General features: G+C 35.6%; 1 protein-coding gene across 5 annotated transcripts in view; it reads left to right on the plus strand.

Moving 5' to 3' along the window:
* FLRT2 (fibronectin leucine rich transmembrane protein 2) overlaps window positions 1-22,794 on the plus strand; it is a 66,314-nt gene that overhangs the window by 11,684 nt on the left and 31,836 nt on the right. The window contains exon 1 of one of the 5 annotated variants that reach the window (XM_032690798.1): window positions 9,752-9,773. The exons of the other annotated variants lie outside the window; for them this stretch is intronic. The gene's annotated coding sequence lies outside the window, so the exon portion shown is untranslated. Of the gene's footprint in view, window positions 1-9,751; window positions 9,774-22,794 lie in introns of those variants that run through there. 5 annotated transcript variants of the gene reach the window in all.

Genomic DNA, 22,794 nt, shown 5'->3' on the forward strand with positions numbered 1-22,794 from the left:
TGAAGAGCTCCTTCTTGCAACAGTTCAACAGTAAATTGAAAATGCATTTTCAGTAGAAGTCTCTTTTTCTTTTTTTTTTTTTTTATTTGAGAAATTACTTTTACTGTATGACAAAATCAGTTTTAAAACTTATTCTTTAGAAGTCGTGCAACAAAATAACAGTCTTTACTCAGAGAGAGATGTGTCTACCTCTATAGCTTTGAAAATATTTAGAAATTAATTAGGAAAGAAGCATAATGGATACCTCTCATTCTTTTAACAATGTACACTTTGAATGCCACAGGCAGAACCAAGTCCCTTTTAGTTGCCCACAGATGCCTAAGCATCTGTGGCAGAGCATCTGACAGTAAGGTTACTCCAATTGCTTTATCTATGTTGTGCACAAAAAAATTCTCTTTTTTTAAAATCTCTTTTTTATTCATGTGGTATTACGTATTTATAATGATAAAAATGCACATTGATACAGACAGGGACACCCACAAACAAAATGTAAAAAAAAAAAAAAGATTTCAAGAGAATTAGAATGTCAAAAGGTCGTTTAGCAAAATCTATTTCTTTCTGAAGTTTAGTTAGCATTTTCCTTTTTTTTTATTATTTAACTAGGTAGTAGGGCACTCAGTGGTACCGCAAAACTTTGAAATAGAAATTATATATGAGTTTTTCTAGTTTGTTTGTTGTCTACCCTAGTGCTTTTCTTATGCAGTTGATAGAGAACAGTTTTCACAAGTAGTACTCTGTTCAATGCAGTTTTGAAAGTTTGTGTGATACACCAGAACCTTAATTTTTAATTATTCCAGTAAAATGCAGTGATTGAAAATTAGATAAAGATGAAGAAAATAGCCAACACCTCCCCCCCACAACAAAACAAAACCAAGAGCAAAGTTGAAGGAAACCCAAGCCCACAACTCAGGAACTATGGGAATGTCAATGCCAACAAGACGGTTGTTTTCTGCCCCACAGTGGATAATCTTATCGGTATCTATTTAACTTTATATTTAGTATGGTACACAGGTTTCAACTAGATAGTCTGTTATCACAGAAGTCAAACCCTCAGCTCTATCCTCAGATCAGCACAGTGGACCTTTATAAATCTGGAATAAATGAAAAGTTAGGGGTGCTGCCAGCAGCTCTGGCAACAGAACTGTTGATGTGCCCAGATTCTCTTTCCTGCAAAAATGTCTTATCAGCAGATCCACACATCCTACATGGTATGACTGTGAATTTACAGATAAGAGGATAGAATGACTGAAAGTGTATGGATGGCATGAGCATAAATAGGTCATGAGTTACCAACTGTGGAGCTTGATCCTGAGCACCAAAAGAGGCAGTTATAAATTTCGGAACCCCTCAAAGGATAAGGAGCTCTCTATGTAAAAGGGTTTTGCTTTAATTCTTCAGCCTTTGTCCAAAGTCGAAAGTACATAAATCAGTCTGTACAAGGAGAGATGACTGTGAAATTCATAACCACTCGTCTCTGTGACATTGATGGAAACTCTATTGGATCAAATGCATAGGTATTCTAATTATAAACCTCTGATATTCAGAACTTCCTTTAGGCCATCAATATCTCATATGCAATCATATTTTACAAGCTGCTGAATGATTGTCTGGTTATGCATGTGCTGACCGAGAGAAGTCATCCTACAGTGTAGCCAAACAGCTGCAGAAAGATGATCCTTTTTAAGCACTAAGAGAATAAACACCTTTAAATTTCAGATAACATCAGTGTCAGTTCACAGGTTGCTTAGGTCTTGTGAAGAAATATTTGGCAGTCTTGGGAAGGGGTGTTTAAATATAGTGTTGTAGATTGTTTGTGTTGATCGATAGTCATGTTTGTCAAAAGGCATTCTTTTTAACTCCTTCAATGCTGCACTAAAAGATCATCTCCTGCTTATTACAAGAAGAAATAATGCAAAGATCTGGAGCCTTACTATGAAACTTACACTCCCATTGCCTTTTACTGACATACATTTATATTCTTTCCTGTTTCTCCCTCTCTCACTGTCTCTTTATTTTTCAAATACATGCAGCAGCATAGGCCGAATCAGAATTTTTAGTTAGCTCTTCAGCTAAGAAGGATCTCTCTTTTAAGCTGGAGTTCATCCTCTTATGTCTGTCATGTCAGGTGCATTGAGGACACAAGTATCCTAAAGATACTATCAAAACTGAAATAATAACGCTCATGGAAGCTTTTATTTTCATTTAAATATTTCTCATATCATTTTTGAAGGTCAAGCATTGCAGTATTGTGCAAAGGGATGATAAAAGCAGGAAAGGGAAAGTGACTAGAAAATAACTGTGGGGAAACAGGATGAAAGTGAGTAATCGAAATTGTTCAGACTAAATGAAGTGCAGAGATAAACAACTCTCTGTGCAACAGAACAGGAAATTGGAGCTTCCTAATCATCACAGTTTTAACCTAAGCTGTTATTCATCTGAGAAGAAGACAGCTGACATGAGAGGGAGAGGTAGGACAATGCACCATCTAGGGGAGAAGCTGAGGCAAGAGGAAAGGATTTGTAGCATTCCCCCAGTTGTTTCTCTGGTGCGCATGGCACATTGGAATTATCACAAAGAGCTAATGCTGTCTTAGAGTGTATTACTTCTAGAACAGAAGCCTTACGGGTTTTGTGAGTCTGGGTTGTTGCTCTTCAGCCTATTCCCTCAATATTAGTCCATGTTCTCATTTTTGTAACCTTAGAAACTGTGCATGTTAACCATGGGATGGATAAAGCAATTAGTGAGAAACTAGTCTCAAATTCTCCTCTCAGAAGTAGATTTATACACAGAATGTCTGCTTTACATGGATATATCAAGAGAAAATAATTAATATTATTTGTTATTTAAAATATAATATAGGTCCTAGCAGCTTTCTTTTTTTTTTAGACCTCACATCTGAGAGAGATAGAGAACCTTTATGTGACAAAAAAAAGACCAAGTTAGAGGAACAATGGGGACAATGCTATAGGAGCAAATGACATTGAAGTGGGTCTTTATTATTGTTGCTTATAAGAAAAATGCTGAAGGAAGTGTTCATTGTGCACTGTAACATACAGAATTGTGATGTTTCTTCTGCGTCATCAGCGCATTCATGCTGTCCTGTTGATTAAATCACTGGTTAGGTCAAACTTTGATCAAACTCTACGTTACGGTCTGCAAGTATGCTTTTGCCTCTTGGAGCTGAAGGCAAGGCAGAATTCAGCACTGGATTCTGAAAAGAGAGAGGGAACAAGAAGTGGTACACACTGAGGACTAAACTGGCAATGGCTGCAGAAACTCCCTGTGCATGTACATATGGGAGGGTTGGCATTTCTCTTCCCCCAGGCACACCAAATGCCCACAGTCATCATCAGCAGCACCAAGTCTGAGCACTTAATATGAAGGAAGGAGATAATTTATGGTGAAGGTTATACTAAAGATAGATGTCCTTGCTTTGTTATTGAGGGTGTGCAATTTTTTTTAAAATATCAGCCTTCTCCATGAGTGGTCTGGTAACAATAATACTTGGAACAATAAGTAACTCTAGTTGTTTGATTTCTTGTAATCTTTCAGAAAGTCTAGTAAAGAATCTGACTAGAATTCAGTTACTTTGACTATAAGAGAGAAGAAAAAGCTCAGTGTAAAAATGGCACTGTATGAGTTAACATGTTAGCCCTTAATTCTTTCAAATCAGGCTTCCTGTGAGTAATAAAACACAAGGCAGATGAAGTTGGCTGGTCTCAGTCAAGCCTCTCATGGATAGTTGCCCACACGGGAATAACTACTGCATAGATTAGCTGTGTGAATAGTTCCAGGACAGGTGTGGGACTGAACTGCAGTGGCAGAACTGTACCATGGAACTTGTGTGCAATGCTTCACTCAGTGGTGTCTGTCTTCCTTTTTAATGACCACTAAAATTTAGCTAAACATATTTTTTAAGTAATTGTTTTTAGGGAATTGGAGAAAATTCAAATTTTGTCAGATTTGCAGATATTTTATTAGACAATTCAGAAAAAATGAAGTGCAAGTGAAAATTAAAATACCTTGAATTATTTCTTACTAGTCAACATTTAATTTCTGAGAACAGGAACTATGTTATGGCTTCTGATCCATCTTTCCTAACAGTCTAAAAAAAATAACAAAAAAAGTGCAGTGTTTATAAAGCTTACGAGGGGACAGAAGGACACAGGGTTTGTCCTACTGAATACAAAGCCTTTTTTTACTATTTGAAATCCAGGCATAGTTTCCTGTGATCTATGTGAAATGATATGTGGACCCAGATAAACCTACCACTATTAACAGAGCCTTATTTTTCCAGTTCTGGTCAGAAGTGAAAAGATTAGTTAGGTAAGGAGGACGAACTGCTCTTTTACCTCCACATGCTCTTCTTCCTCTGTTTTTACAAAGTAGAAGTAAGCCTAAGTCACACTGTACAAGTCATTGTAAAAAGCACATTATCAGAAACAAACTGTGCACTGTTTTTCCTGGCATAAAAATAAACAGAAGATAGGAGGAAGAGTTAGTAACAGCATTCAGTCAAGGAATTCTGATGCATAAGCAGATTCTGAAGGCTGCTTGATATTAGATGTGTAGCACTTGCATAAATCAGGGCTCGACCAGTTTACAACAGCTGAATATCCACAACATAAAACAGAAAACTTCTCTGTTGAGCTCCTTGTTGAATCATGACTCTAGGCCAGCCTTCCTTTCTTTAGCAATAAGGGGAAGGGATTGCAGTCTGGGAACCGACACTGCTGTTTGTGCCCTGACTGCCTCAGAATCAATAGAGGACCCTGCTCTTCAAATCTCTCACACAGAGTAAATATTTCTTTTCTTGATTTAACTGGTGATTTAAGGAAATGCTTGGTCATACCACTACCTAAACTCAGGTTTACAACACTGCTCTAGTTATTTGCCACACAGTTTGGAGTTTCAGAGTCATATGTGAACACAGTTTAGTAATTTATTGAGACATCTGTTTATACTGCAGTTATGTTTCTTATATCTGTCTCATAGCAATTGCTATGCCCACTGTGACTGACATGTTTTCCACGACATTTTTCATGCATTCCACCATCACTATATCTAATGAAACTTGATTTTCACATGCATATGACCACTGTAAGCCTGTAATATGGCTCTAAAAATTTACCAGCTTAACCCTCACCTCCTTCTTCTAGAGAACTACAAACATAATAGTTTTATGAATGCAACTCTAGGCTTTTGGTGCTTGCATTAAATTTCAAACCTACCAGTTTTAATGAATTAAATAATTTCTCTTGCTGCAGGAACTCTTTACTGCAGGAGTAGGGAGAATAATGACAGAGGTCCTCTGTTATTTTACCATTTCTAAATTTCAGCTATGCTTACAGTTGTGCATAGTCTGATGATGGTATTGTCTAAGAAAGATAAGAACAGCATGAGAAAATTACTATAATGTTACTGGAGATAATTTAGTACTGCTGCTTTGCAGGGGAATATTTACCTCCTGAATTTAAAGTGAGACTTTACACTCTTGACTCCAAATAGAAATGGGCAGCAAAGTGTGTAGAGCTTTGCTAGCTGGTAACTGATGATATCTTTGCATTCAGGATTTAGCGACCTTTTTCCAGTACAAATTTCCATAGTACCCCAGAGACAGTTAATGTCTAAGAATAAATGTATCCGTTTTGATAGTAGTTTCCTTTATAGAAACTAATATAGTGTTTTACAACTAGATATAAAACAATGTGAATAATAATGAGCCACGTTCTATTCTGTTCTGTGTGATCTTACTCTGCTCATTGCTGTAGTAGCCTGCCACCAATGTGTAAAACTTCAGTGAAAACTGCCATGACAAAAGAATTCTGAAGTGTTTGATAATATCAAATGTCTTTATGTCATGCCGAGAATTATTAATACCCAACATGAGACCTGGTCAGTCAGAATTGCAAAGCTTTAAATTCCTTTCTGATCATGAAATTCAGGGCAGTGGTTTGTACACCTTGTTATTTACAAGTGCATTGATCATATTTATAGCTTCACTGACTTTATACATATGCACAATCTAGATAAGTAATTAGCAAAATGACGTCAGTTGTCCTGCGTATTCCAACTGCAAATGGCAGTGTTGCAAAAGTTACTCCGAAGGGATTGTTCTAGAAATGTAATATACAGCATTTCTCACCCTTGCTCTCTTTCTCTGTGTCTCTGTAACTACCACTGTAACCTCTAATGCTTAAAAGTCTAGATATGTTGAAACCTCGGTCTTCCCACCAAGATTAATGTGTTGCACTTTCATGGTCCTGTGATTCTATCTTATTTAAGATCTTCTATCAGAGAGAGCTACTTTAGGAAGGAGTCTACAGGTTCACTACTAGATATCAGTACAAAGCTGTCATTTTAGACTGTGGGAAAATGAGATTAGAGCTGATCTGACAAGAAGCAAATCTCCCTTTCCTTTCTCCCAGGTAATTAGACAAGTTGAATTCATGAGCCCAGTGCATTGCCTGCTTTTCAGGCAATTTCCAGCAGGAAGATTCTCCTTAGTGTAAATAAGTACCTATACTCTATAATTGCTGACAGTCATATGGGGAAGCTGCATTCTTTCCCTTATATGAATTGCTATGCTGCAAATAAAATAATGTGAACCAGTATTTAAGTAGAGGAGATTCTTTCTGATAATTTTTCAGTGTTTAAGTCTTCTCATGGTGTATCACTTCTGATAAGGGAAAAGGAATTATAAAACCTGAAACAGAAAGAACTAATGCGTGACTCATCACACTTTCACCACAGATTTTTCTCCAGTATAAATATAGGTTTATTCTTCTAAAAATTATTATGAAATTATTTTGCATCTATATAAGTGAAAATGAAGAGACTTACTCTGTTTCAAATCTTCATGCCTAGACTAAAGTATAAAGAAAATGAGCATCCTTGTATCAGACCAGTTGACAGTGTCACTGCAAAACATACTTAAGGCTGTAAATAATGAGAAACACAGTGCATGTGCAGACCTTTGTGAAATGCCTGAAGTAGAGAGTGCTGATGGTTTGAGTCAGTGCTTAGATACCAGTAAATTAACAAATCAAATGGGTAACTACAGTGATCTGCCTATTTGTGCGTGCTACCTATATCCATATTAGTTTAAAAAGCAATTGCAAAAGTCAACAACATTTTTGAAAACAGAATCAAACGTAGTATATGTAGTCCAAAGCATATGTCCAAAAATCCATTTTTTAAAGTGTGTTAGATTTTCATTAAAAACACTAATAGGGAAATGAAAAAGAATCCTCTACTTTTTATTATAAACCATAAAAAAATTACATTCCATAAACTGCAAAATTATCACACTGTTTGAGCAAAGCTTCTTGATTTATTTTGATGATTAACATGCCATCCTGTAGAGAAACTCATACATGTGCTTAGTGTGTGGCCATTTTGCTACTTGAGTATGTGGGGCCCAGGAGAATAATAAAAATAAATCCAGCAAAACAATTGCCTGCTTCCAGCCCGAGTACAAACGTTAAAAATGCTACTATAACCAGATAATTCCTAAGGAAGCTGCAGCTTCAAAAATATCTGATTTTTCCATATACAAACTGAATTTGGACTAAGGATGGGAAGGTCATTTTAAGGCTGTCCATAAAGTACAGTGAAAATCTGAAGAATACTGTAGCAAAGAGACTATGCCTGCTGCAACTTCTGTATATATCAATTTTTACAGAGATCTTCAGACAGCCATGACTGACTTCTAAGGGCCTTGCTCTCCATTGTAGCAATGTAAGTCAGGAATATTTTCTCGTGAGTATCTCTGTGCATATTGCTCCTGAAGACAGTTGACTTCACATTACTTGATTAACAATTACTTAACTACATTACTCACTCAGCAGTACCTAAGATTGTGGGTTTTTTCCCCCAAAGCTTAAAATCATGCAGCTGTACTGCTGTCCTTTCATGCTAAAGCAATAAAAGTTTCTTTGATGTCTTCCCTACCTTCCCACTGTCTCCCAAAAGTGACTAAGATGTTTTTCCTGTGAAATGCAGGCTGCTGTTTTTTGCTACGTATGACATTGGCTTCTTCTGTTTCTAGCTTAATGAAAAATAAATTTGTGAAGCAGTCCCCCTTCCATAGCTGAGGTCAAGTTCTTCAGAATTCTTTATACTTTCAATCCCACTCAAAGTCAATAGGTTTTGAACATGATAACCAATTTGCAGGCTCTCCACATATATTTAAACACATAGAAATTTATTGCAATTATCTCCATTAGAAGGTTCAAGAAGCACCACCAATTACATTTTCATGTTTTTGAGTGAGAAAGATTTAATTTCAAAACATAGTATGACCTAAAATATAAATCTGAGACAGTTTGAAGTAAAAGCCCTTTCTGAAGCTCAAGTTTTCTCGTGGTGACTTTTTTAAATTTTTTTTTTATATTTAAATTGTAGCCATATTGCCTGCAAAGTCCACAAAACAAAAGCAATAAGTAACAAAAGTGATAAGAATGGGCAGCAGGTTGTCTGCCATGCAATGAGAATTAAAACAAAGACCAATCTCCCTTGGTAAATGTTGATATGAATAAATGAATAGTAGTAACATACAGTCTGACAAAACCAGTTTCCTTCAAGAGTCTTGGGAGGAATTAAGATTTATTTCAAAGGAAAGCTTTTATGCACGTCTCCAACATCTTGGTTTCCTTGAATTGCAGAGTTTGTTTCTGTGTTAAAACTTCGTAAGCTAATTTCCCAAATAAAGAATTTTGGAATAATTTTTGCAGTTTCTGAATTTTCTTTCTCAAATGTTTCCTGAAGAAAAAATACTGCAATATTGTAGTGGATGAGATCAGTGGGCTAAAAGAATGGCATCCAGTTATTGATTTGATAATTAGCATATCTGACGATGCTAGAATGTATACTCTGTAATTTGAACATGCAGGTCTGCTCCTCAGTTGGTCTTCATTGTCTTATCATTAGATTAGTTATGCTGGTTCAGGACTTGAATCAAGGAATGAATAGTCTACTAGATGATCTGATCTGATGAGCTTTTCAGGGTAACAAAAAATTAAAGTGAATGTAAGATATCAATTCCTCTTAAATTTAACTCAGTCATAAGTTTTCCTTCCCATATTATGTTCAGAATTAGCTGAAAATTTTAGAAATATTAAAATAAATTTTAAATTAAATAGATTTCAGAAAAAAACATTTTGATTTGGTGGAACGGGATATCTAAAGTGATGCAGAATTACTTATTTGGTGTCCTAAATACTATTTCAAGCTGCATAAAACTCTGAAATTTAATAACAGTCCATTGTTACAGGTAATTGATTAGTTTGAATGTAGTCCATTTTTAGGTACTTCTGTGACTTAATAGCACCAAAATAGCTAAGAATCTGTGTTTTAATATAAGTGACTAAAGTTCCTGAAGTCAAAGACTTAGGTGAGGGTTTGGCCTTCAGCAAAATCAACAGAAATAATTGCCACTGACATCAAAGGAATGGGGTGACTTCTTCTGACTACCCTTTCCATATCCCTTATTAAGACTTCATTCAAGCACATCGAGTAGTTGCTAAAACTTCTAATATGCTTATGAGGTCTATATGCTTCCTCTCTCATGTCAAGGACTATCCATCCAACAAATGGCCACATATAAACACTTTATTTTTTATTTAATTGCTACTCTACTGTAAAGTCCTACAAGCCACCTGGAACAAGATGTATTCCTTTTCTTCCTTCTCAGTGCACCAGTGGAACATGGGAACAGAGACAGAAATGCATCCCAAAGGGAGACAAAAAAATACTATATGGGCACCTGGAATGTAAGCTAATACATAGAAGTTCTGAGTATAATTCAGACTCAGTACTGCATGTTAGCATTTTTTATCAAAACCGTAAAAATTACTTAAATGATCTAAAGAAAGTTTGTAAAACCAGGTTCCAATACATATATATGTATTTTTCAGATATATATTGTAACAGTCAGGCTTGAATTCTTCACAGACCCTTAAAAACTGACTCTCTTTAATGTGTTTGTTTCCAGATAATTAGACAAAAAACCAGTGAGTGATGCTTAGTATCATTTGAGAAACTGAAAATCATGATACTTATCCTACTAGCTGGAATGGAATGCCATCTTTACTCTTTTAGCCTTTGTCTCAGATAAACAGAACATCAGGATATTTTTCTAAAAGCAAACGTTATTAGACAATCTCCAAGAAATTGTGTAAGCCTCATTTCTAGGCACATATGGAATTAGCTTTGATAAAGTACTGATATATTAGTGTTGAAAATATATCTGCAGTGATGGAGTAGGTACAGTTGACATAAGGAAACCTTCTTGTTACTTAAGATAATTTAATTATCTGAGTTTGGTTGTTTGGAATAGCAAAAAAGGATTGACTAGAGTTCAGCTATATTGTAGGCTCTGTCCTTTGACAGAGAATGCACTGACTACAACATCGCTTTCTTCAATTGGAGCTTTGGGTGAGTAATTAAGAAGAACACATGGCACTGAATAACAGTAATAATCTATTGAACACTGGCAGACTTTTTGTCCACACAACTATTCATAAATTCTCTTATGTGTATGCTCCAGGTCTTATATCCATAGACCTTACTTACTAAACCCTTACAAATGTCTAAATTTACGCTCATTTCAGGAAACCACATTTACATAAGAGAAGCGCATATATTGTAGCCAATAGTTAAAATCGTATATTGTAGAAATCTTTAGAAGGATGCTATGATAATTTGTTATTGGACTCTGCATGCATCTGGTTCTTCTTTCTTTTCCTGGTCCTCTGTTACTCCCGTTGTGCATCTCCTCAATCTCCTTTTCCTTCCTGATGGACTTCAGTGCAGTAAATCAGTTTAAAATAAAACATTCCAATAGAAGCAATGCCTTCCTGACATAAACTGCAATGACATAAACTGCTACATTGCACACAAGATAGGGAGGTATATTTTATACTTGATTACTTTAGGTGGATACTTTAGATGGCATTAATAACATCAATATTTATATTGCCATAAGCTTAGCTTGCACTAGAGTGTCATTTATATAGTGTTATGTTTCCTGCAAGTATTCTTCCTGTCATATTAATTTCTGGCTTCTGAAGGTAAACATACAGCAGAACAAAGCCATGTGTATGGAGTTTCCAGTACTTTTAATGTTATAGCTATTAAAATAATGACCTTTATGCAGCCATCTGCGGCTCTATGCAATGCCTTCAAACTCAGAGGTTCTTTGAGATTATTAATAGCAATAACATTATCTGAGTAATGTGAGAACTGTGGCTGTCCAGATTGAATGTCACGGGTAAAATTGCATTGGAAAATATGCCCATCTGAATTGGTTAAAAATATAGGCATTAAATCAAAGAATCACTTCTTCCATTTCAATATTTCTCAAGCATTTTGAGCAAAATTCTGGAGAGTTTCTGTTATCAGAAAATTATTAGGATTATCAAGAAAGTATTGAAGATATCCAGGCTAAGCTTTCACTAATTTTCGAGTGTTGCTGCAAAAACACTAAAAGCAATCAGTGTTTACAAATATTTGTGATAAGTTTATTGAGTAGAGTAATGATTTAAAAAAAAAAGTTATTTTAAACAAATATCTGAATAGCTTTGTCGCTCTTAAAAGAAGGAAGATTTAAATCTGCTGAGCTATTCGAGGTTCTCCAGACTGATCAAAAATAGTTTTATTTCATTTTCTTTGTTTCACAGTTTCCAAAGATTTAGGATAGAAAATGTGATCATTGTTATTAGTAAGAGTCCCATACATGTTAACAAGAGTTGATAAAGTGTTTCCAGATCAAGTACACAAATACTGTACGTCATCATCATGTTCTGTGGTGCAAATAGCCTGAAATAAGATCTGTCTTTTTTCAGGAATTTTATTTATAGTTTACTTGATTCAATTTCCATATTATAATGTCATTTTCATTCTCTATAATAAGTTAATGCTATGCTGGAACTATTTAAAGGGATTATAGTGTCAGTAAATTTTAAATCATGTTGCTTGCCTAAGCTTATATTACTGAAATAATGATTGATAAGCACTTTTGTGAAATCATGTGAAATCGAGTACATGAGAGGGCAAAAACTATCACCAGCACCACCAACATAACATCCTTTAAAAGTTTAGTAACTGAAGAGTTTAAAAATTTAGTAACTGAAGAACCACTTAGAGCTGTTGTGTTTTAGTGATTAGAGGAGGCAGAATCATATTACAGAAACTGAAGTGAAATCCTGGCTATGTAGAAAATGTTGGGAAAATTATGTTGCCTTCAAAAAGATGAGATTTCACTCCTGAGGCTTATTCCTTCTGCATCTCCTGCTGGCTCACTGAGTTTCCTTGGTCAAGTCATTTAACCTTTGGTCTGATTTGGTTAAAAATTCTGACCAATCCCAGAAATTTTGTTCCAAGCTGTGTCATCTTTTGTCTCTAAAACACTTAAAGATGATGCAGTGAAAGATGATCTTTGTATGAAATGTCCCATAAAAATCTAGATATCTCAATTTTTTCAAAATTGTAGTCAACAGCAAGAGAGGTGTTTTTGTTTGGTCTTATTGCTTTTATTTTTTTTTTCCCCCAAAGGAAACATGCATTTTTCCCAACAAAATTTGTTAGTATTGTGGGGAGACACTACAGAAAGGAGACATATTTAGCTCAGAAAGAAGATGTCCAAAAGTAGCTGATATTATATTACAAAACTATTAGATGGATAGGGAGAAATAGAATATTCTAAAGTGTCTTTTTCCTTAGATCAAGGGTCTGGAAGAAACTACATACTAAAGTGATTGTATTCTCCATAGTTAGGCACTATCCTGCTGAACTAAGTGCCACAGAACATCCATAAAGTCAAAAATTTATGGTCAGAACAAGTACCAGCTATTTATACAGATAACAGGACATTCTTGGATATGAAAAAGAAATAAAAATTTATGGTTCTACATGCCCTTGTACAGGAGTGAATAAGACAGCTGTTATTCATTCAGGAGTTAGGCACAAGCTCAGAAACTTGTTTACAAAGGTGAACAATTAAGAGTTTATGATCTCTTTAATGTTTAGGATCTCTTTCCAAAGCATTTGGTGATGGCCACTGCTTTTGACTGGTCTAGTTTGTCCTTTTTCTCCCTTCTGTGACTTGTAGCATTTGTTTTCCATATAAAAAAATTATTTTTTTCCACTCAGAACCTTGCCATTTACCATATTATTAAAGAAGTTACACTATGTTCTTTTTCATGTATTTTTAGCACTAATCCTCTCATTCTGTCTAATACCATGTGGCCTTTCCAGTATTTACTTGCCAGGTTAGTACTGATTAAAACGAATTTATCTAAGATACCAGCCTATGTTACTGAGCTGTATTTTACAGAGATTTTTTGCATGTAACATTACTTATATTTCTGATTTTAATTTCCAGCCTATGCAGCATTTTCTGCTTCTCATTTACTTTAATGAATTACGAAGATATTGTAATAAATCTGTAACAATTTTTACCACTGTAGGATTAGTCTGTAACAATAGTAATGATATAATAACTTATTATCATAGCACAACAGACTGTGATGATTTAATCTAGATGGGCTCCTAGAAAATGCCTAATGTGAGAGTTTTTCATCCAAAAGAATTTGCAAGAGACCCAAAAGGCTTAGCATTTGGACCCTTAGGGTATGATATCTCAGTGTCATTTACTGGAGATACAATAGTGCCGTAAACATTTTTTTTATTTCTAAACCAACATATAAATATAAGCAAAATGAATCTGCTCTGAGTGACATAAATTTCATTATCCCTATTGTAGGGAAACAGATGAGGGAATTTTTTATAACTCATTCCAAGTAAGTTAAATTAGTTTTAGTGTCAGGGTTAGAACTCTCTTATTGAGTTTTCAGTGGAGATGACACTGAAAAACACAAAGGCAGACAGAAGGGCTAGTAGAAGCATGTATGTTAAAACTGATGTTTCTTCATCTGAGAATGCAGCAAGTGTTCATAAATTTCACCCTGGAAACCTGGAAGATTTGAAACAGTAACTCCTGAAGCATCCTTCATTAATCGGAGAGATATGAAAAGGAAGGAGACGAAAAGAAGGAAGTGATCATCTTTGTTAGTGTGGCTGAAGGGTCTTTGTCATAAGTAAGGATTCAAAACTCATTTTGAGGCAAATATTTAAGAACATAAATATCTGTGTAAAATGGGATGCAATACAATCTGCATTAGCCAAAGATAAAGGGTGGAGTCGTACTAGAGTAGCCTGATAGCTGTATTTAATAAGATTACTGGTTTTCTTGAAGAAAATTATAGTGTACCTTTTTAATCTGAACTTCAAGAGAATATCTTGGTGATATGATGAAATTATTTAGCTTGAGGAAGGGACTTAGAGACTTACAAGGCTTGAAACAGTTAGTTTTTTAAGTCTTAAACAACTAAAGGGAAGAAAGCTAAAAAGAGGAGTAATTTGTCTCCAGAGATATTATTATTAGAATTCCTCTAACATTATCTTTGGTACTGACAATTATTAGCATTTTCATTTAGAAATTTATTTTATTAAAATAAAATTAACCATTGACACAAATATGAGATAAATTCTCATTAGAGTACTGCAGTAATATCTGAAAATTCTTTTACTGTTCTAAGACAAGAGTTATGATGAAATTAATTAAAACAAACATTTTAGGTATTGGTGTATTTTTATTGTTACTTAATAAAAGACTTGTAGGCTAGGAGAACAAGAGCTGGGAAGGGACACTTGAATGCGTGAGTCAATCACAAAACACTTGATGGCTTTGGCTATGACAGATAGAGAAAGAGAAAGGAAAGAAAGACAGGGAGGGAGAACGAGAGGAGGAAAACATCTCAGTATATCTGAAGTGAAGTATTTCCAGTAGGTAATGAAACTTTGATGGTTAGTAATAGGAAGGGTTAAAACTATTTGGCGCATTGTAGAGAGTATTAAAAAAAAATGTATTTGAACTGGAACAGGTACACAGACCAGCTGCTATTTTACTTGAGGGGACTGAAAGAACTGGATTTAGCCTAGCAAAATAATAGCTGAGAAAAAGTATGATTGCTTTCTATAAATAAATGGGGGGCATGAGGAGGATGAGTTATCTTTGCTAAAGGACAGGGTTGCATGGGAACAAATGAATATCAACTAGCTACGAATGCATTTATTCTGCAGATTCATAAAAAGGGTTTTAAGATGGAGCTCAAATGAGATGAATGGGATTATATGACATGATTACTTATGATAGCAGGGAATTGGATTCACTGACCCAGGATGCCTCCCCTAGTTTTACAGCATGTGCTCGTACAAATTGCAGTTCTGTTCTCGGACTAGTAGATCACCTGTTTCTGTGATTAGTTGCTTCCTCTGCTGAGATCCTGTTCAGTTTTTGTTTCCAGCAGTGATGCAGTCAGAGAGTTGGGTTTAGATTTTTTCTTTTTTTTTTCTTTTTCTTGCACTGTCTGCCCCCCCCCCCCCTGTTTTTAATGTTTAAGGGGAATAATGCTGTGCTTCTGCATTTCCCAGTATTTTTGAGAGAAAAACAGATCAGGGTGAGTGAAGGCAAAAAAGTACATGAAAGGTAATTGTAAACTTTCTGAGCAGGAATTATGTATGAGTAGGTATGAAAAACAGCCAGTTTTACAGCTACTGTAGCACTATTTCAAATATCAGCACTAATGTATAAATGCATGTTACATTTTAATGTTGGTATAAAAATATTAACAGTTACTTTGATTTAACATTAAAGAAGTATTTTATTTCACAGATATATAGAAAATTCACATAGAGAAATACAACTATTTCTTTGGAGATTTTTTTTGGTATAAGTTCCACTGATTCCACAGAAAGTTCTTGCTCTCTCAGATGACTGAGCTGATTTTGTGAGTGACCTGATGCCTTGAAGTGCCACATTGGCTTAGGTGACCTAATTGGCTCGGGTGACTTAGATGATCAAGGTGCATCTGCTCATGGTGACTCACATTTCTTTTTGGATGGGTGGGGTAGACAATTATCTTTTCAAGAACAGGCACTGTTGATAATTTGCCTAGAAGGACACATGTGTAAGCCTCTATAGTCATTGGCTATGATGTTGCAAGAGCTTGTTAGCCAAAGAAAATGATGAGCAACTGTTAAAGTGCCATATATAAAACAATTTCTTTAGTAGATGGAAGTTTCTCTTTACCTTTCATTTTATTTTGAAAAATAAGTACAGATATCTTTGTAGTACAGCTGAATGGTTTGGGAAAGTGGTAGCAGAAAGAAAGGAAATTTTGGGAAGACTTAAACAAGTGCTCAATTTTTTATTCATCCACTGTGAGTTGTGAGGGCTGATAGTCAGACAAAATGGTTAATCAGTCATAATGTTCAGAATTGCAGCTCCATCTTGCTGAGCATGTGCGGGGTCTGACTGTGGTATTGTCAGGCATGTTAGACAAATATCAAAGGAGTGTGAGAGCAGCAATGCAGAAAAATTCAAACTTGTGCTGCATTATGCACTGTCAGTCACAGTGAATGTGGCCTGACACAGCATGGTATTTGTGCCCAGATGGTCTCAAGGGCTTAACATTCTTAAAAGGAAAGTTTCTTGTGAGCTAGGTTATTAAGAGTTTCATCTGAATAAGGAATGAAGGTTGTGGCCTTTTAGGAACAACAGTGTCCTAAGACATTCCTATGTCTTTAGCAATTTAAAATGATGGCAAGCAGTAGCATCATACTTACTGTATAGCAGTATTTGTATTAATAGCCACCACACAACAGCTGAAAAACATTCCTTTTCTATCTGGGCATGTCGCCTTAGTACATTAGCAAAGGTTCAAGAACAGAAGATGACAGGCTTTCATAGAGAATCATGCTGTTAAAATAACATTCTCTCCTGTACCATAGCTTCTGGCACTAGAACCCACCATCTTGTTATAAATTGCTGATATCAGTGTAGTACAGCATTAATATTATGCCTTTAACCCTTTTGATACCATTTCTCTGAGTAAACCTGTATCATATTTAGAAGGAAGAGAAAAAACTTCAAAGGAAAATGTACCCATATACATACACACATACAGTGTATTATTTACAAACAAACTTCAGAACACAGACTTCATATTTTCTTTAGAACTCTTATCACTTTTACAAAATGATGACATTAATGATGATAGTTCTTTTCATGTATAAGTGAAAGAAAACTTAGATTCTGTATATTTAAAATATCATCTTTCAGAAATTCCTGATAAACTCGGTCCACATGAATGTGTTAACTTCAGTAATAAAAGAGTTTAATGGGGAAGAAGGAGCAGCACTCCTTAGCTGTTCCAGTGGTATTTTCTTTTATTTTGGTTGCTGTAACTCCTTTCACTATACCAATCATAAATCACAGTTCTTCTCTATTTAATGCTATGCAACTTTTAGATTACATCTATTACTGCGAGGCACGGTCTTTATCGTTTTTTGTAAATGTTTTGCTCTGCTTATTCTTTATTCATACAAGAATACATATCACTATAGATATAACTGAATGCAAAGTAAGAAGACAACTAGAATGGACACAGATTTAACCAAAGCTTCTTGATTTACAATGGATTCATACTCTTTGGAATGTCAATTTACAACGTATGGATACATTTCTGAACTTCACTACAGCTGAAAGCAGAGTAAAACCAAGCTGTGGTTAGTGACTTGAATAAGTATAGAAGGGTTTTGAACATTTTTTGGAAACAGGCAACACAGGTAATCTGTCACAAAAATGTTGGCCAAATCTGAGTTTCTTAACCTAGAATGACAGTGCTAATCACAACTCAGAGAGAAGTCTCTAATATGTTAATTTAATACTTTAATTTAATTCTTCCTGTTCAACTTCTTAAGAAGCCGTCCTTTTTCTAATGAAATCTTTATTCATTTTGTCTGCCCTGCATAAGTACGCTGTTCTGCAGCACATCTCTTTCAGGTATAAAACGTTCACACACCACATACTGGAGATCCCTGGCTACACTGGGTCAGACTGTTTTAAATTCAGCTTCTTTTCTGCCTTTCAAATGGTTATTTAATTTAAAATCTATATTTTTGCAGCCCCCCATGGAATGGAAATCATATGTTCTGACTTTCGCTTGTCTATAGTTAAATTCAAAGGTGATAACATAATAAAAAATTTATTAGATTTTCTGTTCCTGTGACCAAATTCACTGGCAGAAATTCTATTATATGCAGTTTGACCCGAAAGTATTCTTGGTATAATTCCATTAAATCTTGCTTTCTGTTTACATCAAATTCTTCTCTTATGTAGGGGGTTCTGATTTGATATGGGATTTAACTTACAACATGTGGGATCAAAGAACAGAAGTTGTTATAAGATACAACAGCTTAGATTGCCAGGACTGACATGTTCACCCCTGAATGTGTCTCATTTTCTTTCGGTGCACATACAGTGTTGAAGGGACAGGAAAACTGCAAGAATGAATTTTTATGCTGCAAATTTGTATTTAATATACAGCCACCTCTAATAAGAACTCATCTGGCTTAAAATATTATTTTGACTTTTGTTTGCTTGGAAAAGCACAGGGTTGTTCATGTATATCTTCTTCCATGTTACCTTTGCTGAAGTAAGGATGGATAAATTTCTTTCCATGAAGCCAATTACCCACTAACAAAACACAGCACACAAACGGAAAGTATCACTTTGATTCATCCCTGGAAAATAATACCATATCTTCCATTCTGCACCATCATGGAGGCATATGTCACTATTTCTGGAGGTGATGATAGGCTACTGGACTTGGACTTCTTTCTCTCCTCCTTGCACCAGCTCTATTTTTATCACTTCAAGATCCTGTTAGAATCCAGCAATCCCACTCCTTTGCAAACTACAAACTTCTGCAGTGTTTTTGCTGTCCCCTATTATCCAGTTACTGGTTTATTTCTGCTGATTTTTTTTCATGTTTGTTAGGTCTTACTCCACAATCTTTTCAGTTCTTCCCTAAATTATAAAGTGTAGGTGTCTGCTGCAGAGCATGTGGGTTTAGCTAAAGGCTGCCATCAATGTTAATGGTAATTGTGCTTAAATCTGTGTTCGGCGTAGAGAAATTTTTCCCTTCTTTCTTTTTTTTGGTGGAGGGTGATGTGAGTGTGATTATTTTTTCTTTGATACCGTATTAAGAAGGTTAAGAATAAAGACATTTAAATGACTTCTCATTTTAATACAGAGTAGAAAATATACCAAGATGCCCATACATTCTGCTCTATTTGCCCATCTTGTCATTTTAATGAGTAGAAAAGATTTAGTTTCAAGTTCTTCAATTAATAATTATTGTAGTGATGATTTATCAGACGGAAAATCTTGAACACTGAAAGTCTCTATTCATAGAATAAATACAGCACAAGCTCTATGGAAGCATCAGCCATGTTTTTATCCTCCTTTCATACATAAATGTTGTTTCACTCTGTCCCTCATCTTAGCCTAGAGGGATCTTCTAGTGAATAACTGGATAGTTTCCTCTCCATTATTATTCGGATTTTTTTTTGGCCTCATAAGGGCCCAGTTACTCCAAATGGGAATTGTGATTTTTGCTGTGTGCAGTGATACCTGCACTGGAATTTGCTTCCTTATTTCACACAGAACTGCCATCGGTTGGTCACGTGCCAACAGCTGTCAGGTCCAGCTGAGATTGATTGGAAATAATATGCCAAAGTTTGGAGTATCTTCTCATCTGTTTTTTGAGTTTTTCAACCAAATATTTTCTCATACTTATATTAATCTAATAACATGTATACAATCTGTGTTCTTTTTGGAACATTATTTCCAATCTGTAGTTTAATAGGATGAAGCTAGGAGCAGGTCATGCAGAAACTCTTATAGATCTGTCTGACTTTGATGTGGAAGGTAGGGCTAACTGCATTTGACCCCTACTGCTTTGGGGCAAATCTGATTGAAATCAGATCTAAATCCTGATAATTTTCTATTTGTACCTCTAAAACAATCTGTGAAAATGAGAATTATGTTCAATTTTATAATTTTTTAATATGCTTTTTGTCTAATAGTAATGACAAATAGAATTCTTGAGATTTTCCAAAACATCTTAGCCTTAATAAAAACTATTTTTTTTCCAGACTTACTAGATACTTAAATCTAGTTCATCTGTCATTGCTAACTATGAGACTTGGACTTGGCTATGTGAATATGACTATGGCAGCTTATTGTCAGAATATATGCCCAGAAGAAATACTGAATCCTCATCTGTGCACATTCAGATCCACCTCTTCTACCTTCCTGGGAGCCAGCATGGGTTATGGGAACCTGGCCAAGAGGAGGTGAAGTGGCTGATTATCTTTTCCCTGTGCAAAAAAGTATGAGATTGGTTGGAATCAACCCTCAGAGTTAACTTGTTTCAGATCAGTAGTAGGAAGATGGTAGTTTGCATGAGCAATGAAAATATCAGCTGCATTCTTAAATCCAATTTACGATTAAAAATCTAATGATAACAGTACAGTACATAACTTTGTAATGTCATTGATTCAGGATTTTTCATCAGAAAATACACGCTGCTGAAAAATCCATACCAGTCAAGTACTAAACATCTAAAATCCTTTTAGAAGTCAAGCTACCTGTGGTTGCTTATAATCTCCAAAATACAACTCTCCATTTTTCTGCCTCAGCTAGTTTGTCTATAGTATTTATCTACCCTACAGAAAATTTTGGTGACTTGTTCATGCTTACAACATGCTTTTAAATGTAAAAAGGCATGTAAATCAAATGTCATTGTGATTCATACACTGCTAACAATACTTAGTCTGAAAAATTTCCTGATCTCACTCCGTGCTTGCCTGCTGTACCTTTAAGCTTCATTAATTTTTGACAGTTCTTCCTGAGTTGAGATCTTATTTTCTTTGTATAATCACAGTCTCTTAAATGGTGGGTATAATAATTTGGCATTTAGAAAATACTCAGGTATTAATATTGTTATGATTATGTGCTTGAAAATGGTGAATGTTATTAAAACACGTTTTCAAATCTAGTCCTAGGATTAGTTATCTCTAACTTTTTATTGAATACAGCTAGAGAATTTTATTTTTTATGTCTATTATTCCCATTTGGATTTTGACTCAATAATTATAGTGGGAGCTAATTGCAAATTTTATACTTAGGTTGACTCCAATTCCTTTACAAACAACTGCAGAGATGTCTTCTTTCAGAAACTTTCATATCTGTCTTAATTACTGCAGACATCTGATATTAGTCAAGAGATAGCCACATGGCTTTTTCCCGAGCTATTCAGTCTCTGATTGGCTTGTAATACAAAGTGTTAAACATTGTAATTGTTGTTCTCCTTCTTATATAATCAGTATTATCAGACAAAGTACAGACTACACATTTTCCAATCTGTCATTGTAAACTCCTGGTAATGGTCTGAGAACATTCTTCATTTTTGACAGTGGCTATAATAGTTGGGGTGGGGAAGAAGGCCAGAGCCTCCACATACATACATCCTTTTCTCCCCATTAGGTCAAGAGGAGGCAGTTGTGCTGAACACCCCATCACTGGGACTGGGGACACACTTGAGCCCTCCCTATAAACTCCACCATCTGACATATGTCTTCATGCTGTTCTGCTGACACTGTCAGTGAAACAAATGAAATAGAAGCTCCTGCATGGCTCTAACAATGGAATAGCTAAACTGACTCAGTGGGCAAGAGCTAAAAGTAAATCTCTCTCAACGAGATTCATGGGCTAGGGAGAAACCAGAAGTAGTGCATTGTCCCTCCTAGGAAACTCATGAGCCAGAGCCTGGGTACTGTCACCACTAGTCCCATCACCTGTTATGTGAAAAAAAGTGGGAAAAAAGAAATCTCTATGGGGAAGCAGTGCATTGTTATCAAGATTAATTTATGGACACCTATGTAGCATCCTTTGAGCAGTTCTTCATATGCAATACATTAAATGCTTCAATGATTTTTGATGCATATGTTGTTTGCCCTGTAGAGAATGTTCTGAATTTGTCTTGCAATCCAGCTTTGCTCTGGCTGAACAAAGTAGTACTAAAAAGTACTCCTTATTCCCACTTGACAATTCCATCACTAACCTGGCTGCAAAAAAATGGATTGCCCTGGGGGTCAGATGGGCCAGAGCCAATGGTTTACCAGAGGCAATCACCTGGCATCTGCTTACAATTGCTCTCAGATGGCAAATAGTTGTATGGATGCTGCTACCAGCCAGAAGGATATAGGGCAATATCAAGTGCCTCTAAATTTTGCAAGTACAGGAGCTCCCTTGAAGCAACAGGTCAGGCATTATCATAGAGCAGAGATCATCAGAGTGTAGGTCATCTGAGAAACTGGGATTTGCAAAGTCTTTGTGGCAGCATTTTGCTTGGTACAGATGTGAGGAGAATATTGGTTCTGAACCAGTATCCTTACCATTGGTAGAGAGATACTGGAAGGAGCCTTGCAATCATTCACATCATTTGCTTTGCCTACTATCATAAGCTACAGGCCAGAAAATATGTGTTAAAGCCCAGTTTAAACTGAAAAGTCAGAACAGTTCTGGCAACAGGAGTAATATGGGAATCAGAAATAAGAGCAATCTCTTACTTATGAATTTGTTAGGAAACCCCCCATGTGATCCCCCATGTGAGCATAAGAAATAGAACACTACCTGCACTAGGAAGGACCACAAATAATGCCCTCTCTTCAAAAATAAGTGGAAGTGAGAAAACGATTGCTTTTAAACCCAAACTTGACAAGAGGTTTAACTGTGAAAGCATTTTTTTCATCTACATCAAATGTGCACTTGAGAGACCATACTGCTGCAAGGAACACAGAACAGTGCCAAGGAAATAAGGG

This window comes from Chiroxiphia lanceolata, chromosome 6 (assembly GCF_009829145.1).
Source record: "Chiroxiphia lanceolata isolate bChiLan1 chromosome 6, bChiLan1.pri, whole genome shotgun sequence".
In the NCBI taxonomy this organism is placed as follows: Eukaryota; Metazoa; Chordata; class Aves; order Passeriformes; family Pipridae; genus Chiroxiphia; species Chiroxiphia lanceolata.